This window comes from Acomys russatus, chromosome 11 (genome assembly GCF_903995435.1).
Source record: "Acomys russatus chromosome 11, mAcoRus1.1, whole genome shotgun sequence".
Lineage (NCBI taxonomy): Eukaryota > Metazoa > Chordata > Mammalia > Rodentia > Muridae > Acomys > Acomys russatus.
The window spans coordinates 17,924,482-17,942,549 of NC_067147.1; positions in this window are offsets into that span (position 1 = coordinate 17,924,482).

An 18,068-nucleotide genomic window follows, 5' to 3' on the forward strand; every position below is an offset into this window, starting at 1 on the left:
GAAAAAAAACATGCTTCAATAAAATTTATTTCACAAGTTTCTAGATTAGATTCAGAGGAAAGAAGATTTCAAGCATAAATCAACATACTGAAATCTTAGTTCCATTATGGCCAAAGCTAGCGCATGACGTGAAGAATATGTTTCATGTTGATTTCTTCCTTCATGTGTTGGTACCCTAGCATAAGCTTTCCTTAGGTTGGTTTCTTAGCTACTGGACAGGTGACAGATGTTGAAGTGTCCAACAACGATTGACTTGGTGTTCTGTAAGACCAAGTTTTAATACATCTGTTGATTTTACAGAAAGATATTTTTCTCACTAGTATCATTTAGAAATGGAACTAACATTCAACTCAGGATTTACCAGTAGATAATTAAAATTATCTCACCGGATTCCAAAACTGTATAAAAGCACCAAAAATCTAGATGAACTACTAGCTTTTCTGTTACAGATATCAAATTTCCAGTATGCTTTACTATGACTCAACTTCTGGGCATATGGTGAAAAGTATTACGATGACCTAGCGCACGTGACAGTGGAGCATGCCATGGACCGTGTCTGAGATCAGGTGTCCTCACCTTCTCTATACCTTCCTCACTTTTGTTTTTTTTTTCTGAGTGGGATATGCTCCGTGTTGGTATTCAGTATGGATACCGAGCCTGCAATTTATTTTGTCAGACTGAACGGTGCCTGTAGCAATGCAGGTTTTTATAGTTGTGGATTCTTCAGGCCAGATTGCTTTGAGTATCTGTGTGCTGGCAAAAAGTTTGAAGTCAAATGGAGGCAGAAACCATGAGTGGACAAAAGGCACCTTTAGAAACTACAAACCAGCAACCAGAAAGCCTTTTAGCTGTAAGTCAGCAGACTTTTATGTCAAGCTTGGCTGACTAATTATTGCTTATAATTTGCATTAGGATTAATTAACTAATTAGAGAGGAATGTCTGAAGGCAAAGTTATGGCTCTGCTTGTCAAGCTGAGGACTTTAATTATTCTGATATTTTTAATTATAATCAGCCCCTGAATGAGTATTACATTGTCAGCTACTATCAGCGAGAATAGGCTAGGCAAGGGGGCTGAGGAAGTGGGGCCTCAAGCTGCCCTCTTTATTAGCTGCACGAAGATAGAGTCAGGCCACCACAGGAATGAGGTCTTTCAATGGCAGCATTCTTCCAAATGTATACAGAATTTTGTGAACCACGACTCAGGTGGGCTTGCCAAGTAAAACCTAGTGGAATCTTCTGCTGAGCAGAATGAGGCCTCTCTCCACACTTGCCTACAGCTGGCAAGACACCTAGTCAGATAAGCAAGGTAACAGACTGGGCTTAGCTGACTTGCTAGTGTCTCCGACTTCTAAAACCAGCTTCCTGGTTCCCTTCTGTTTGCTCAAAAGCAGAAGTCCTGTGGCTTGCTTCTTTCTCTCTGAATGGCACAGCCTGAGACTTTCTATACATGTTTAAAACTGTGTTGAGTGTTTGAAAGCCAGTTGGTAAGTATGCTTGCCATGTTGTCCATAACCAATTAAAATAGTGCCGTGATGTGTAATACACAAGGATCAGAGAATATAGAAGTGTTTGTACAGCAGTCAATTTCATAAGGTATCTGTTCTGCCAGGTTATCACCAAGTTAATAAAGCACTATATCCGAGAAACAGCTTTGAAACAATGGTCAGGGTCAGAAGCACCACAAAAATGAATTTTTTCACAAACAACTCATCAAAACACACGGTACAAAAGCATTCTGATCAGTTGAACAGCTAAAACCCCCCCCCCTTTTTTTTCTCATCAGATAATTACAACAAACGAATTCAAAGCTTAAGCGATGTGAAAGGTTCCAAATGACTCACAGACTGGCAAGGGCCCGCAGACTTAATGTCAAGGCACCACACAAATGTTGTGCTGATTTCTTTTGTTTTCAAAGATGCCCAGGAGTAGATTCATAGACGCTCAATCACGCAGACACTCTGGGAGCATCATCAGCAATGATTTCTTAAAGAATGCGATTTCAGAAGTAGGGCAGCCATTTAGCATTTCATTATTGCTAAAATGTTCTGTATTTAGCTAGTCCTTTCTTTCCCACCTTTGTCCAGTGGGAAGCCAATAAGGGAATATGACTGTTAATAAAATCATAGGCTCTTTAGACCCAAGGGGACCTTTGAGACGGGCAGTGCTCTGTATTGTGCTTTGATAGCCTAAGTAGCTATTTAGCAAACAATTTCATGGTCATTATCTTGAGGTAGGCACTACATGAAGCACGATCAAGTGACCTGAAGTTCCCTCATATTGTTGAAGGACGGAGATTAAGAAACTTGCCCACAGTGGCACAGCCAGCCCATGGTAGGCCTAGTAATTGAACCTTGACCCAGGAGGCCATGCTCAAAGCAGCTGTGACTACATTGCCTCACATGCTGGTGCTTGGCTCCTGGCCTCTCTGTATCCTTTTAGACTTCATCTGTCCATACGGATAATGATAGGACTTGCCTCATGAAGTTGAGAAGAGTCAGTGGAGTCAATGGAGCTGAAATATAGCACATTTGTAACATTTGATTCTCAGTTAGATAGCAGGCTCAAGCTCTAAGATTTTCACTTTAAGAAACCAAAGATCAGTGAACAAATGACTCACTCAACTTTACTACATCAGTAAACATCATAGTAAGAGACGTGAGACACCAGATGCTCCAGGGTTCCTTCCCCTGTCTCCTCGTGCTCCTCAGGGTTGCTAATTTGTCTTCTAATTTGCTCTTGGGACTTTTTTATTTGTAGGATCAGGAGGCGGGTGGTTTTATATTCTAGTAAACACTAATTTATTTTGCACTTGCCAGGTGATTTTGGCTAATGTTCAGCTTCTTCATAAAAATTTGCCTCCTCTTGGGGAGTCCACAGGCAGCTTCTCAAGTGTGCCAAACTCAGATGACAATGCTCAGTGTTCTTTAAGTTCAATCATGAGCCACTACTGCCACTATCTCAGGAAAAAAATGTATTACTGGTAAAGGGTAAGCCAACTGACTTCTGCATTGCTGATAGAATCCATAGCAGAGAATCCATGCCCAACTTGCAACTCTTGTTAGCTAATTTAATATAGGGGCAAACTGCTTTCTAAATATCATTGAGTACACTCACAGACAAATGCTGCTCTCATCTCTAACCAGTGAAGTCTGTCCTTGTAATGGCAATGAATACAAGACACATGGCTGCCCAAAATGGTAATAGTAAGTGATGATGAAGGCTCATGCCTAGATAAGGGCTTTCTCTCGCTTCCTCTAAGACTCACAGAACACTGGAAAAGATGGAGCAGGAAGAATGTGAGAGCTGAAAGATAGACAACTAGCAAAATGCTATCTTCTAGGCATGGCACAACTATTGCACTCATGAGTCCAGCTCAGCTGTGCTTACCTGCACTCTGCTTGCACAAGACTGGTCACATCACAGTCAATCATGAATTGGGGGTGGGGGGGACCTTGTGACATACTGCCCGTTACTACTGAAAATTTGGCTATTGATAAATTTTGAGAGGAGGATAAGTGTTGTTGTTTTGTTTTTCTTTTTCATTTGTGTACCCTTGGCTGAGCCCACCAAGCTACAGCGGATAGCTGCAAATCCAGGGTCACACAGACAGTCCTATTAAAACATAGTGGAATGCAAAATAAAAAACATGGATGTGAGAAAGAACCAGAAAGAACAGAGGAGCTAGAGGGGATGGGAACATGTAAAAGAGGGTGGGGAGTGAGAGTAATCAGTGTGCATTCTACACATGTATGAAATTATTGAAGAATAAATTTAATTATGAAGGAAAAACAGTTTTCCAGTTTATTTCAAGACGTGAGCATATATGTAAAACCTCATTACCAACAGCTTAAACAAAGGCAGGATCCAAATCTCTGTTTGTCAAACTGGCCTCATTCTTCTTGCCCTTCTCTCAAGTTAGGGAAGAAGAATCAAAGCTACAGTGCAAACTTGACTTAAGCCTGTTGTTCCAAGATTTGGTAAACCTGCTTTTCCCTCTCACTTTAGTTTTGTTTTCTAAAGTTTCCTTCTTGAAACATTTTGCTCACTGTCCCTACTGCTTACAATGCTTGTGCCAGGCCATTTTGTTCCTGAATTCTTCGTGAGTCATTCTCCTCACTCTGGACCTTTGAGGGGAGATGCCATTCCTGCCCTACACTAGGCCCACATAAACAGAGCAAACCTGACATGGGCAGACTTGTGTTAACATGCTGGCTGATGATGAGCACAAGGGAAAGCGCTGCTGCTGCAGGGGCAGTAGCTGGCTGAATCTTTCAGAGGCACACACTGCTGCTGAGACTGCAAAGGCAGCATGTAGGAGGTTAGAGGTAGGGGGGACATAGGAGGGTCATCTCAAAGGTGGCGGATGGAGCTGCAGGTTTTCTCAGATGGTTATGATTTGAGCTTTGCCTTACAAAGGGCCTTTCTGCTCCAAAGGAAGCTATACTCACCAGTAGGACTCGGCGGACTGTTCTTTATTAGAGAACATCTGTGGGAAGTATTTGAAGTACGCTGCTCCTCTGGAAAGAGTGTCCACGTTTATCCTGCCGCATGCCATTTGCACCACACTGTCTCTTCTACAAAATATGTTTGAAAACAAAGCTCTCAAACTGGCTGCTTGATTTCTTCCTCGCCAGTCAGCATTCTTTTGCTTGAAAGAGCTTTCATCTCTAAGGCTGCCGGTTACCCACCCACTGCCCCAACCCCTGAGGGATCAAAAGCTACTTTGTCAAGCTCAGGCACAAAAATGAACAACAACATAATGAGACCGTCAATGTTCAATGACTAATGCAGGTTTATTGCCGTGATGCAGATACAGGAGACAAGTGTGGACATACCTGTAATTGTTTCTAATAACAGTGGGGCAGATTAACATTACCTTTTCTGATGATATGATTAATGAAAAGAGAGCAGAAATGAAAATAGGGCAGAGAGACAGGAAAAAGCAGAGGCATAAAGATGGAAGAGAGAAAAAGAAGATATGCCAGTGTGTTTTATGTATTGTTTTGTTTTGTTATTTTTATAGCTGGGGTGGTAAAAGGAGGTAGAAAGCACAAACACTTACACAACGCTACAAATCGGACACTAAACGGGAACAATAGTACTTTATCCATCCTCACAGAAGAAGACTGAATAACTTGGAGAAGTCAGGGACTTCTCAATGCTTGCTTTACTTGCAATAGAAATACGGAATTCAGGACCACCTCACTGATCAGGCACACTGAGAAGGAAACGTGTGACAATGGTGAAAGACTAGCGAGGCTGTCTTTATTAGGGTTTCTATGGTTGCGATACACAAAGTTACCAAAGCGAATGGGAAGGAGAGGGTTTATCTCAGCATTTCAGTTGCATGGCATCAGCGTTCAGTGAATTCAGGGCAGGAACTCAACTAGGGGAGTGTGTGCAGGGGACAGCTGGTGGCTGGAGCTAATGCGCTAAGTGTGCCTTCCTGCTCTCCTCTTCCTTGCTTGCTCAGTTTGCTTTCTTATGGCATCCAGAAGCACCTGCCCAGACAATGGAACCACCCACAATGGGCTGGGCGCTCTCACATCAGTCAGTAGGCGAGACAATACCCCACAGATTTGCCTGCAGGCCAATCGTATGGAGGCATTTTCCAATTAAGAGTCCTTTTTCCCAGATATGTCTATGTTTATATCGAGTGGACAAAACCAACCAGCACTGGGGGAGGTATTTGTTTTACGTTGCCCAAACAATTAAGTTTGACTAGTCTATAGGATTTATCACTCACAAGACTCCTGACCATTTATAGTAGCCAACAGTTTAGACTCTCACCCAGAGGTGCTTTCAATTCCTATTAATGTGCACAAAATTGTCTATTCATAATACCAGTAGCCAAAGGCGTCGTACTTTTTCATTCTATGCCTTGTGTGTTTGTCAATCATCTTTGAATCCATTATCATTTTATGGGAGGTCTACGTTGCTGTCATTGTGCCTGATACTACAGATCTTTTTAGTAGTTTCAATTATTTCATTCTGGTTTATTTTTTAATCTACTGTAAGCTAATACACTATGTCATCAAGACTTGTAGATTTCTGGCTAAATGGACCCTCCAAAAGTATATGTACTATATGAGTCACAAAAGTCTGGAGATAAGAATTTATGGCCACAAAGGCTTACCCCACTACCTCCATAGGATTTTCACAGTGTTCCAGGTAGTTGGTTGTTAGAGCACTGTATTTTAAATGAGGAAATGCCTTCTTTTTAAATGACTTTTTGCATGTGACATCTCCCTATGGTCTGGATAAACTCCATATAGCAAGGATCCTGACCTTTCAAGCTTTAACTTTTCTTGTACTACTCGAAATGCCTCTTTATATCAACACTGGGACACAGTGGATTTGATAATCACTGACCATATCACATGGGACTTCTGAAGCCTACTTCCTTACTTATAATGCAATAGATTTTGTCTCCATGGGCCATTCTGTGGGAATAAGGGATTGATGGAAATACAGTTATTCTAATATGAATAGCCAGATGACAATATATAAGAATGGGACATTCTTTCCTTCTTTCTGAAATAATATCCATCCTAATCTATAATGTTAAAATAGCCTTTTCTTATTGAAATGGTGATAATAGTGGGTGCTTTTAAACATATTAATATGATGACAAAATAATTCACTGGCCCGTGTTAGTACCTCAAGTCAAGCAAAAACTGTTTTTATTTGGTGGAAATCTGGTAAGTATATTGGGGAAAAACCTAGGCATAACATCCTGCATATGTTTGCTTTTTAAGCAAACGGAATCTTATCACTTCCCAGAACGTGGTATAGGATACATATATAAGTAGCTTTAGGATGGATTAGTGGATTTGCCATAGGCACAAACCCTGATGCTGCAACTCCAGAGTTGCTCACCTGAAACTAGTGGCCGACTTCAGCTCATGCTGAGGCCGCAGGCAAAGCATCTCTGTCTCTCCCTTCAGGAGATCATGAGGGTATGGAGCGAGCAACTCTATGGCAAGGGCCACAGCCACACTCACTCCATTCTGTAGTACCAAAGAGACAGGAGCTCTGGAAACACTTGTAATCCCCCGAGGAATGTCTGGGCTGTTGGCTAGGACCCTTCCATCAGGCTGATGTTTCTTTCAGGCCACTTTCTATTCCTCATGCATGAAAATGCCCTACATGATGACATGCACTTATTTTTTTTTTATTCAATGTATATTTATTCAGCAGGATGAGTGTGCTGCTTTTCACTATGTTAAATTTTAGGAATTTAAATATACATGGCCTCTGAGGAATCCACTATCTAATAAGAGAAATGAGTAGCCAATAATACTACAATAGCCAAAGGAAGTGTGTGGATATTGCAAATGTGGTCAGGTTTGCACATATTCAAAGTAGGTTTTTGGGGAGAGGAGTCATATGCAAGCAAGGCAGGCTTCATTAAGGAGGTGACACTCGAACTGGTTACTAGTGCAGGGTGACTCTGTGTTGTGCAAAGAAAGGTGGAAAGCAAAATAAAGGCAGGAGAACCTGGATAGATCATTGCCTGAGCATCAGATAGAGCTTTGGTTGGTTGGGTGGGCATGGGGGTGGTGCTTAGCAAGACATAAAGCTGAAAGAGGACATGAAAGCCTTCATATTTTCCCATAGGTTTTCTTTTCCATGAAGGAGAGATGGTGATGCTCCCAGCATACCTGTTTTCTGCTCCTCTCTTGACTCCTGTAGGATCAGGGTATGTCTGTGATGGATCAGCCATGAGCTGCTTCCTCTGGGAATTATGAAACATCTCTGTTTAATAAACAGGTCTTCACAGAGTTGCCCAATTATTCTAATAATATTACAATCTACTCAGATACATGTGAATTAAATACTCTCTCTAGATTCTGTGACTTCTAATAACTATTTCTGTAAGAGCCATGTCCATCACGTATGCATAAAAATGTGGATTAATTTAATGAAAGCGGTGATGAAGTGTGGGAGTTTTTCCTTACCAGTGATGGAATACTATTAATGCATAGGGCCAGGATCTGTAGCAGGGCTACCAGAGACTGCCACCAGCTGTCTGATGGGGCCTGGCATTCACAGAGGCCCACAGAGCTGGGGAGAATAGAGCAGGAGATAGGCAGTCACAAGCCCTGGAGAGACATACCAGAGTCAAGGGATTTGCATAGTAAAATTGAAAGCATATTTGCATTCAGGAATCAAACGCATGCATTACCACTGTCCTGGAAATAGGCTGACTCAGACCATACGACTAAATAAAAGAATAATGTTTACTCAGAACTGATGTACTTGTTTAAAAAGTTAATGTTTTAAGCTTTCTGCCTTCTAGCAAAACATTGCTAATCTAATTAGAGTGTTCCAACCCCACTTGGCCTGCAAGCAGGCCTGCAGTGCATCGACTGCTCACCAGACAGGATGGACCCCAGGCCCTTTCTCTTCACCCCCACAGTTTAAAAAGTTCAGCTGCACCCTCACTCTCATCGCCAAGTGTTCTCTTCTCATTTCTTAGCCAGCCACCAGGCACATTCTAACACTTTACACTTTTGAGAATCCCAGAAAGCAACTTTATTTGGGTGATAGGTCCTTCCCTCTAAGACATTCTTAGAGCACCGTGCAGCAGATATCTAATTGCAAAGGCACAGAGGAGGGTTTAGCAGTGGCAGAGGGGGGGGTTTATATCATTAAGACTATTTCCAGCAGACTGCTTTAAGGCTCGCAACTCAGACATCAGCAAGTTAGCTTTTCCAAGCATCCCCCTCCCTATCCCTGACTCTCACATTGAAGCTGTCTAGCTTTTATTAGAGTCTGGAAGATGGAGGGAGTTAAAAGTTATATCCATGATGGAGTATATATATTTATATGATGTGGTTTCAGACTGAGGTAGAATTAATTACACATAATCACAGTCTAAATCTAGCTTAGTTTTCATCATTCAGGAGGCAGGTAAAAGTAAATCCTATGGGTGTTATACAAATCGTGAAATAAAAATATAAATGCAAGGTGGAGAAGTTTCCCTGCAATTTGCACAAAGAGGGAATTGGTTTAGACCCTAGTATGGCTGGAGATGCTGGGTGAGGATATGAGGCCAGAAGTCACACCATCCCATTATCCCCTCCAGTTCTCACAGTTGCCAGCATTGTAGACGGGGAGAAATGGAGCAGTTTGGTGTTACATCGGCAGAAGTGAAAAGTCGCATTGCAAGGCTCACGCCGTGTGAGAAAGTTCATTGATCTTTTCCTTACTCCCTGCTTACACAATCCATGGCAAGCCAAGATGGGAGACAAGAACACAGCCACCTTCCTGTCATCTCAGGTCCAATCTTTATTTCGGAAAGGTTGAAGAATGCATATTCTGTGTCTTTTATGGGTCCATAGGAGCCATAGTTAAGTCTTTGGATCTCAGAACTCAAGTGAAGCTCTTCTGATGCTTTCCAGGGGATCAGAAGACACCTGCCAAGCCTCGAGGAAAGTCAGGATCACCTCCTAGGAACAGTTGATAGAGTTTGTTGTATTTTGTTTTGTTTTGTTTTTTTCAGGGCACTTTCTACTCCTCATTTAAATACTGCCCTAAATTATGATATTCAGTTATTTATTCATCTGTCCAAAGAGACATTTGGCCCTCATGTTTACTTAGGCATAAGAAAACACTGAGCCTGATGAGCCATATTCTTCCACAGAATGTAAATGTGGTATGACGTCTTAGCAGGTGACACTCAATAACCATGGTGAGTCTGGGCTGTAATGTACTTAAATCAGTAGTTTTCCAAAATGAACACATAGCAAACCAACAAGACCAGCATATTGAGTGTTCAAAATTAACTAACTTAATTTCCTCAAGGTTTTACTCAAGCATGTTAATTTTGAATGGAATTTCTTTTATAAATGCGTAGCTCATTTCTTCATGGATTGTTTGAGTTTAATTACGTTATGACTTTCACTGAAGAAAAAGAAAGAAACAGAAGCTGTGATCCTATTTCCTACCTGATTTATTAATTACCATCCATGATAAACCACGGCTATCATCTTGTGGATCATATGCCATATTGCACAATACTTTCATTGTAACGCAGAACTCAGCCATCACCCAGTTGCAATATAGAGGAGATTATATCACGAGTAATGTTTACAGGGCACTAACAGCCTCATAAAGATAAACATCAGAAATTCATTTGAAAACCTAAATCATTGTGTCAGTTCCTAAGTTTCCACAAATGGCTTCCTTATGTATTTGTCTTTGCATTGGTGCATATGGACTTATGAAGACTTTCGGCAGGCCCCATCTCTGACACGTATAATAAGGGTGTGGCCAAGGCCCCTGAACATAAGAATGTTAGTTTCACATGGCTCTATTGCCGGATACATAGAGAAAGGAGAGTCTTTTTTTTTAAAGCAAGAACAGTGAAAAAAATGTAGCTAAAACATGCCCCAAGATAAGATACAGGAAGACATTTCTCTAATGTATGATTATCCTACATAGGAACCTACTTGATGAGACAGCCTTTTGGCTTGCCTCTTTGTATTCCCATTTCCAAATTAAGAGAAAAACAAAGTTGATGGAAGACATAGTCAATGCTCACGCTTATTTATGGGAAGGAGCATCAGAGCTTTGGAATCACAGAAACTTGACACTTGGTTCTTGGTCCATCGCTTGTTAATTGTTAAAACTTGTACAAGTTACTTACCTTTGCTGAATTTTAGTTGTCTGGTTGGTGAGGATTAAATAATTATGCATACATACCTATTCTAGTGCTTAATGCTAAATAAGTTAGCAATAAAGTCTAATTACTATAATATCTGCCACCTTGGAGGACCACCTACAGCCTTGTTACAGAAAACACATATAAAAATGCAAGCGAACATCTTTAACACTGCCATTGGTCCATGCATGTAGATTTCCTGGTATGGAAAAATAGTAAAACCAAAAAGGTCTGTATTCTTATTCATGATGCAGGTGTGGGGTTCTCTTTTAAATTCCCATCTCATTTCTGTTTGCTGTTTCTTTGTTCTGACATACGTTGGGTAGATGGGCCCATTTCCAAAGCTGAAATATCTAGATTTGGTCAAGAGTCAAAACTTTGTAGTTTATCTCGTGATCACTCAGGTTATTCCAGGAGACTAGAGACCACCCCCAGAGAGTTTTGGCATTCAAAGTAGAACAGCATCCCATGGAGATGAGCACCCAGGTCCAGTACTGCATGTCTATTGATGTATAAACACACAAACAGGAATAAAGCCAGGATTCTTAGTTGGTGATGAATCAGGCAGAAGAGCAGAGGCCAATGGAACTATAAGGTATTTCTTGGGCAGATCCCAGACATCTCTAGGCTGAACTTTGATAGAATTGTAGATCTAAGCATTCTTTAGCAGATAAACCACATGCATTTTAAAAATCCTATAGCATAGTTGCCTATTAATTTCAAATAGCACTCACATGGAAGACTACCCCATCACACATTCTGTAGTATAAGCAATGCAAAGATCTCTCCTCCCTTTAAAAGCACAGAGTTCTCAACTTATGGGCTGCAAACCTTTTGGCAAGCCTCTATCTTCAAAAATTTTCACATTATGATTCATAACAATAGCAAATACAGTTACAAAGCAGCAACAAAATAATTTTTGTGGTTGAGGGGCACCACGACCAGAGGAACTGTATTAAAAGGTTGCAGCATTAGGAAGGCTGACAACCACTGCTTTAGAAGGAGATGTGAACCCAGGGAGAGTAACTGGTTTCTGATACCAGTTGAGCTAGTGATAGGATGGGATGTGAAAGGTGGTGCTGGTGTATTGGAGAAATCTGATGTTTTAAGAAAGGAGCACTGAGGCAGACTTCTGCTAAAACGATTGAGTCAAAGAGTCTCCTATTGGGTCATGTGTCCTCTATGGTCCTTTCATTCTCTCTTCTTGTTTCCTCAGCCCTAGCTCTTGTTGCTTCATTCTGGGATCTGCAATTGGCTTGCAGCTCTATTTCTGATGGGATATTCTTCCTCGGCCTATAAACCTACAAGATACAGCTAATACTGCTTTTTAAAAAAAATAAGTTTGTTTATTTATAATTTATTCACTTTATATACCGACTATAGCACTCTCCCTTATCTCTTCCCAGTCTCACCCTCCCTCTCCTCCTCCTTCTTCTCCCTCCTAGTCTTCAGAGAGGGGGAACCCTCCTCCCCTACCTTATGACCCCAGCCTATCAAGTCGCATCAGGACTGCCTGCAGCCTCTTCCTCTGTGGGCTGGCACTGCTGCCATGCCAGAGGGAAGTGATCAATGAGTGGGCAACAGGGTCCATGTCAAAGGCAGCTCCTATTCCCCATATTATGGGGCTCACATGGAGACTGTGATACCTACTTACTACATCTGAGCAAGGGGTCTAGGTCTTTCTCATGAATGGTCTTTGTTGGAATATCAGTCTCTATAGGTCCCCCTGGGCCCAGATTTGTTGGCTCTGTTGTTCTCCTTGTGGAACTCCCATCCTCTTTATGTCCTTTTATCTCCCAACTTTTCCCCAAGTCTCCCTGTGCTCTGCCCTAAAGCTTGTCTTTGAGCATAGCACAATATTGCTACTTTAGTGAAATTATTTTTACACTTTTGAGTGTTTTAGAATCATCTCCACTGTTTGGGAAAATGGACTACAAACCAAACTTAAAGTGTGTGTGTGTGTGTGTGTGTGTGTGTGTGTGTGCGTGCGTGTTATCTATATGTATGGCTTGCACCACATACATGCATGATGCCATTGAAAGTCAGATGAGGCCTGTTGATCACCTGGGATTAGAGTTACAGATGGTTGGAGCTGATTTTTGGGTACTGTGAATGGAACCTGAGTCCAGTGGAAGATCAGCCAGTGCTCTTAGCACTGTGCCATCTTTCCAGACCCAAAATTTATCATAGAAGGCAGAAGAAAAACATAAGAAATAAAACTTTATAAAATCTCTCTTCAAAGAGAAATTTCCAAAAATTTCCATTGACTCTTTCTCAGTATTTTGAGACAATTTCAAGAGAGGCTCCTCTGCTCTTCTGTTGTGAATATTAGGCTCGAGGTGTTTGTTTGTTTGTTTGTTTGTTTGGAGTTGTTTATTAGGAAGAGTCCCATAGACCTCAAAACATTATAGGTTATTGCTGTTGCTCTTGGTTACCCCCTGGAACTTGACAATAAAAACCCGTTGCTAAAAACAACATATCATTAAGTCACAGAACATGAAGAAATCAAGCTGGCACTAATGTGGAAGCTTCATACCTACTGGCTAGCTTTCATAGTGCTATGTGAGCTAACGGAAGAGAAAAGTAATAGTCAGTCTTACGCAATTATAAATCCTGCAAGCTAGAGTAACAACCAGCCTGGCAAGATATGCTGCTGGTGCAATAGCAGCACCAATGTTATAAGAGTAACCAACCACTTTATAAAAATTATATTTAAGGTCTGCTACACAAGATGAAACTTGTCTGTGGACCTGTGATTGAGACCACGCCCTGTGTCTAAACAGATCATAGGTCCTATGGGAGAATCTGCTATTGTCCTGTTAAGTGGAAGCTTGAGGGACTTTTATCTTCCCTTTTGTCTGTCATGTGTGTTTACTAGTATTTTTATAACAACTTGATTTTGTCACTTATAAAATGAAGATTATATTGATGTTTCTACTGCTACATAAGAAATATTCACAAATTCAGAAATTTCATGGAGTGTTTTGTATCTGCTTACAGATATATAGGTCTGAAGTCTGAGGATGGCATGGCTACCTTGCTGTTCAGGTCTCCCAAAGCTGACAGAGTATCACTCCATCTCTTTCAAGTTCATGCAATTGTGGCAGATACTACTACTACCACTTATTATTTTTGTTGTTACTATTATTATTATATGAGGTTTATTAAATGAGCTTGTGGGAGAAGGAAAGGGAGGGGTACCCCAGAGAGAGAAAGAGAGGGACAGATATAGAGAAAGAGAGAAAGAGGAAGAGAGCTGCAGCCGCTGCTTCTCTGTGGTTATAGGGGTGGGTGTTAGCCAGAGCAGGCTAGAGTTTTTGACACCTGGTGAAAACTACCATTTAGGACTTCGGTAGAGATGGAATTTGTGTTTCCTGATATGGTAGATCTTCTCTACTTATGATTAATACACTCTTGAAACATGGCTAGTGTAGCTGAGGAGTTTGATTTTCATTTGTTTTTAATTCATGTAAATTTAAATAGCCATGTGGATATATACTCTGCATTAAACAGTAAAGTATTAGGCTTTCTATGTTTCTGGTCATGCACATAATCTCTGGGAACCTTGGATTTAGACAGCGTTACTCACCTTTCAGGGAGGTGAGAATTAATGACACATGTAAAGAGAGAAATTTTGATGACTATCAGCTTGTAGGATCTCTATACAGCCAGACCTAATCATGCATTAGTGTAGGATTAAACTGGTTTTATAAGAACTAATTGTGACTCTTTTTGTTACAGAATTAGTTGATATCATCCATGATCAACATGAGGAAACTTCCACAGGACTTACAAATTAAAAATCCATACCCCTACTCTCACCCCACAATCCAGTCCTTAAACCAACATACCACATAGTTGGATGTTATAAAAGAAATTAGATTTATTTGTAATTGTTTGAACTATTGTTTTCTGATACTACAAAATGAATGATCTAATGGTTATTTTCCTTTTCATGTTATTTTGTTATCTGTTCCCTCTCTTTCCGATAATCACAGATGTGCACAAGCCTGCGATTCTAATGCTTCAGAAAAACTGTGCTTGAGGAAGATTATACATGTTCTTTCTCTTTTACTCTTTTATCCAAGGGCCCCTTTAAACTTTTAGTTTCTCCAGTTTGCTGATTATTCTTTCTCAAAGAGGAAGGATGGTGATTGCTACACAAGATCATCACAATGACATAGTGAGGGGAAAAAAGAAGAAAAGAAAGACCATGTGCTACTCTTTATTTCTCCACAGAAGGCAGATGCTTTCTCATTAATTTTAAGAGTTTGCATTCTCAGCCGAAAAGTGGTATTTACACAATGAAATACTAGTCAGCTATTAAAAACAAGGAAATAATGAAATTTTCAGATAAATAGATGGAACTAGAAAAGATCAACCTGAATAAGGTAACACAGATGCAGAAATAGACACATGGTATGTACTCACTTGTAAGCAAATATTAGCCATATAGCACAGGATAACCATAAGACAATTCACAGACACAAAGAAGCTAAGTACCAAAGAGAATCCAAGGAAGGATGCTTGAATCTCACACAGAAGGGAAAATAGAATAGACTTTGGAAGTGGATGAAGAGAAGGAACAGGGTAGGTGAGGTAATGGGGAAGAAAATGAGGGGTTGGGATCAGATGTAGGGAGAGGACAAAGGAGAGGGAGGGGATGCAGGAGGCCAGAACTTGGAGAGAGAAGAGAAGCTGAGGGCGGGCCATCTCTGAGACAAGCTGAAGACCCAGGGAAGGCTCCTGGGAAGATATGGGATGACTCTTGCTGAGACTCCTAATACTGTGGGCCATAGAGACTGAAGAGAGCATCTTCTAGCAGAGGCAGTGGAACACCAACCCACCAACAAAAACTTCAACCCAAAACTTACCCTGCTTACAAGATGTGCAGGGGTAAAGACAGAGCAAAGATTAACAAATATCCAAACAAGCCTGGCTCCACCTAAGAGAGATTCAACCCCTGACACTATTAAAAATAGACCATTATACTTCCAGATGGGTGTCTAGCATAGCTGTCCTCTGAGAGGCTCCATACAGCAGCAGGTTGAGACTGAGGAACTTAGTGGAAGAGTAGAAGAAACAATAGAAGGACCTGAAAGTGATAAGAACTCAACAAGAAGACCCACAGAGTCAACTAACCTGGGCCTAAAGATGCTTATGAAGACAGAAGCACCAACCAAGGACTATGCATGGACTGAACTTCTACACTTACATAGATAATGGGCAGCTTAGGCTTCATGTGGGTCCCCTAGGGGCCTCCTTGCTAGGCCTCAGTGGAAGAGGGTGTATGCAGTTCTGATTTGCTGGGATGAGTTGGAGTGGGGAGCTCCCCTTTTCTGAGGACTAAGAGAGGGGGATAGAGAAAGAGGAAGGGAAGGAATATGGAACAGGGAAAAGAGGAGGAAGGGGTTACAATTGGAATGTAAAGTGAACAAATTAAAAAATGTTGAAAATTTTGCAAAAAGAAAGAGAAAAAGATTTTACATTCTTCCCAAAAATGTTTTAAAAAATTGTTGCAAGTTATTTCTAGGCATTGTACCTGGTGGTATTTCAGTTGCAAGGAAGATTATTGTATATATTCATGGTGGCTTTTTTCTTTTTCTCATCAATACATTCTTAAGATACCAGAGCTAAAATTTGAAGTCTCTTGACCTCATTGTAGACTGAGATTTGACAAATTTTTTTTATGTAGTTTATTTCTTAAACCTTTTAATGGTAGTACTGAGTAAAGACCCTTTGCCTCCAGAACTGCACTGAGGCTATATTGACCCATATTATTAATACTGAGTTGTTTGCATTGCGTTCACATCTCCACCAGCATGTGTAATTAGCTTCACTGCTGCAACCCCAGGTTGGCAAGCTCTAAGAAAGTCAAACTCTTTTGGAATTAAAGTACTTAGCAGCAATGGTAAAGCACCAGGCTGCTTCCTATAAAAAAAATGTGCACAGTCCCACTTATAAAACAGACAAATGCTTAAAAGGGTTATGTTGTGATACGGGACACACATCTCCCCAGGAGTGGAAAAGATATTTCAATACAAATGTTGAAGGGATCTGATTTATTTTCTAAATACAGTTCTATTTTTCATTGATATTATGCATCCATTCTATTGATAAGGAATCTTTACAAACTATGCTTTCTAGTTAAAAAATCTATAAATCTTATGAACATGCAAGGCTTGAACTTTACATAGCAATCAAAGGAGTAAGCAAGCTTTAGAAAATTCTTTTTACATCTATCATCTCTCTCTCTCTCTCTAAAATCTATCTATCTAATTTAGCAGCTTTCAATAAATCTATCACCTATCATCACCTGTCAATCTATCTAATCAATCATCTATCAATCACAGATCTACTATCTATCTATTTATCTCTCTCTCTATCTATATCTATCTATCTATCTATCTATCTATCTATCATCTATCAATTCATCCATTAATTTTATTACTGGGTATTGAAGACTAAGTCTTGCACAAATTTAGCACTGATCTATATCCCAGCTCTTTTAGCTTTGTCTTTAGTGATGTCTTACTCAGTTGCATATTTAGGACTTGAACTCACTCTGCAGCCCAGGTCACGGCTGAAATCCAAGTCCTCTTTCCTCAGTTTTACATGGAGCTGTGCTTGAAAGCATATTTCACCAGTCTTGCCACCTCCATATAATTTTTTGAACTCTACAATTTCATGGTAAAATGAATCAAATATAACACAACACTGTTTGCACTTTTATGATATCCTTATCCTGCAAGTTTCATAGGTAAAAACCAGTTTATGGGATAAGCTATGTGACCTTAATATTGATGCTCAATTTTTACTTCAGGTGAAAAACCCATATTTTTACATAACTCTCAGTAGCTTCAGGATAATCCTCTGGGGGAATAATTACCTAGTAGGCTAGAAAATTTTTCAGTAGCCTAAGATATAAGACTTTAGAGTTTGCAATGAATAGCAGAAGATCTAGATACATGCTTTTCAGTTTTTTGATATGCTGATGATATAGTTTTGACTTGAATGAGGCATGTTCTCAGCAGACAGCTTGCCATGTCACCTAATTTCCATGAAAATAATGGCTTGTAATCAGCGATGCAAAAAACTAAAGCATCACCATAGTTTTCTAAAGTTGATTGCTTCAGTATGCTAAACCTATAACTCAGACTTACCCAGCTGGTCACTGGGGTGAATTTATTGACTTCTTTGGAATCAGAGACTGGTTATGTCCTTCATAAGAGACTAAGAAAATGTTTGCATGAAAGCAAGAGAATATATTGATCTCACAATGCAAAAATAATACTGCTTGATTAAATGGGTAGCTGTTGAACCATCTCTTGAAGATAACACGTTAACTAATATAGTGCCACCTCTCCACTCTTACATGTCAATATAATAACCTTTAAA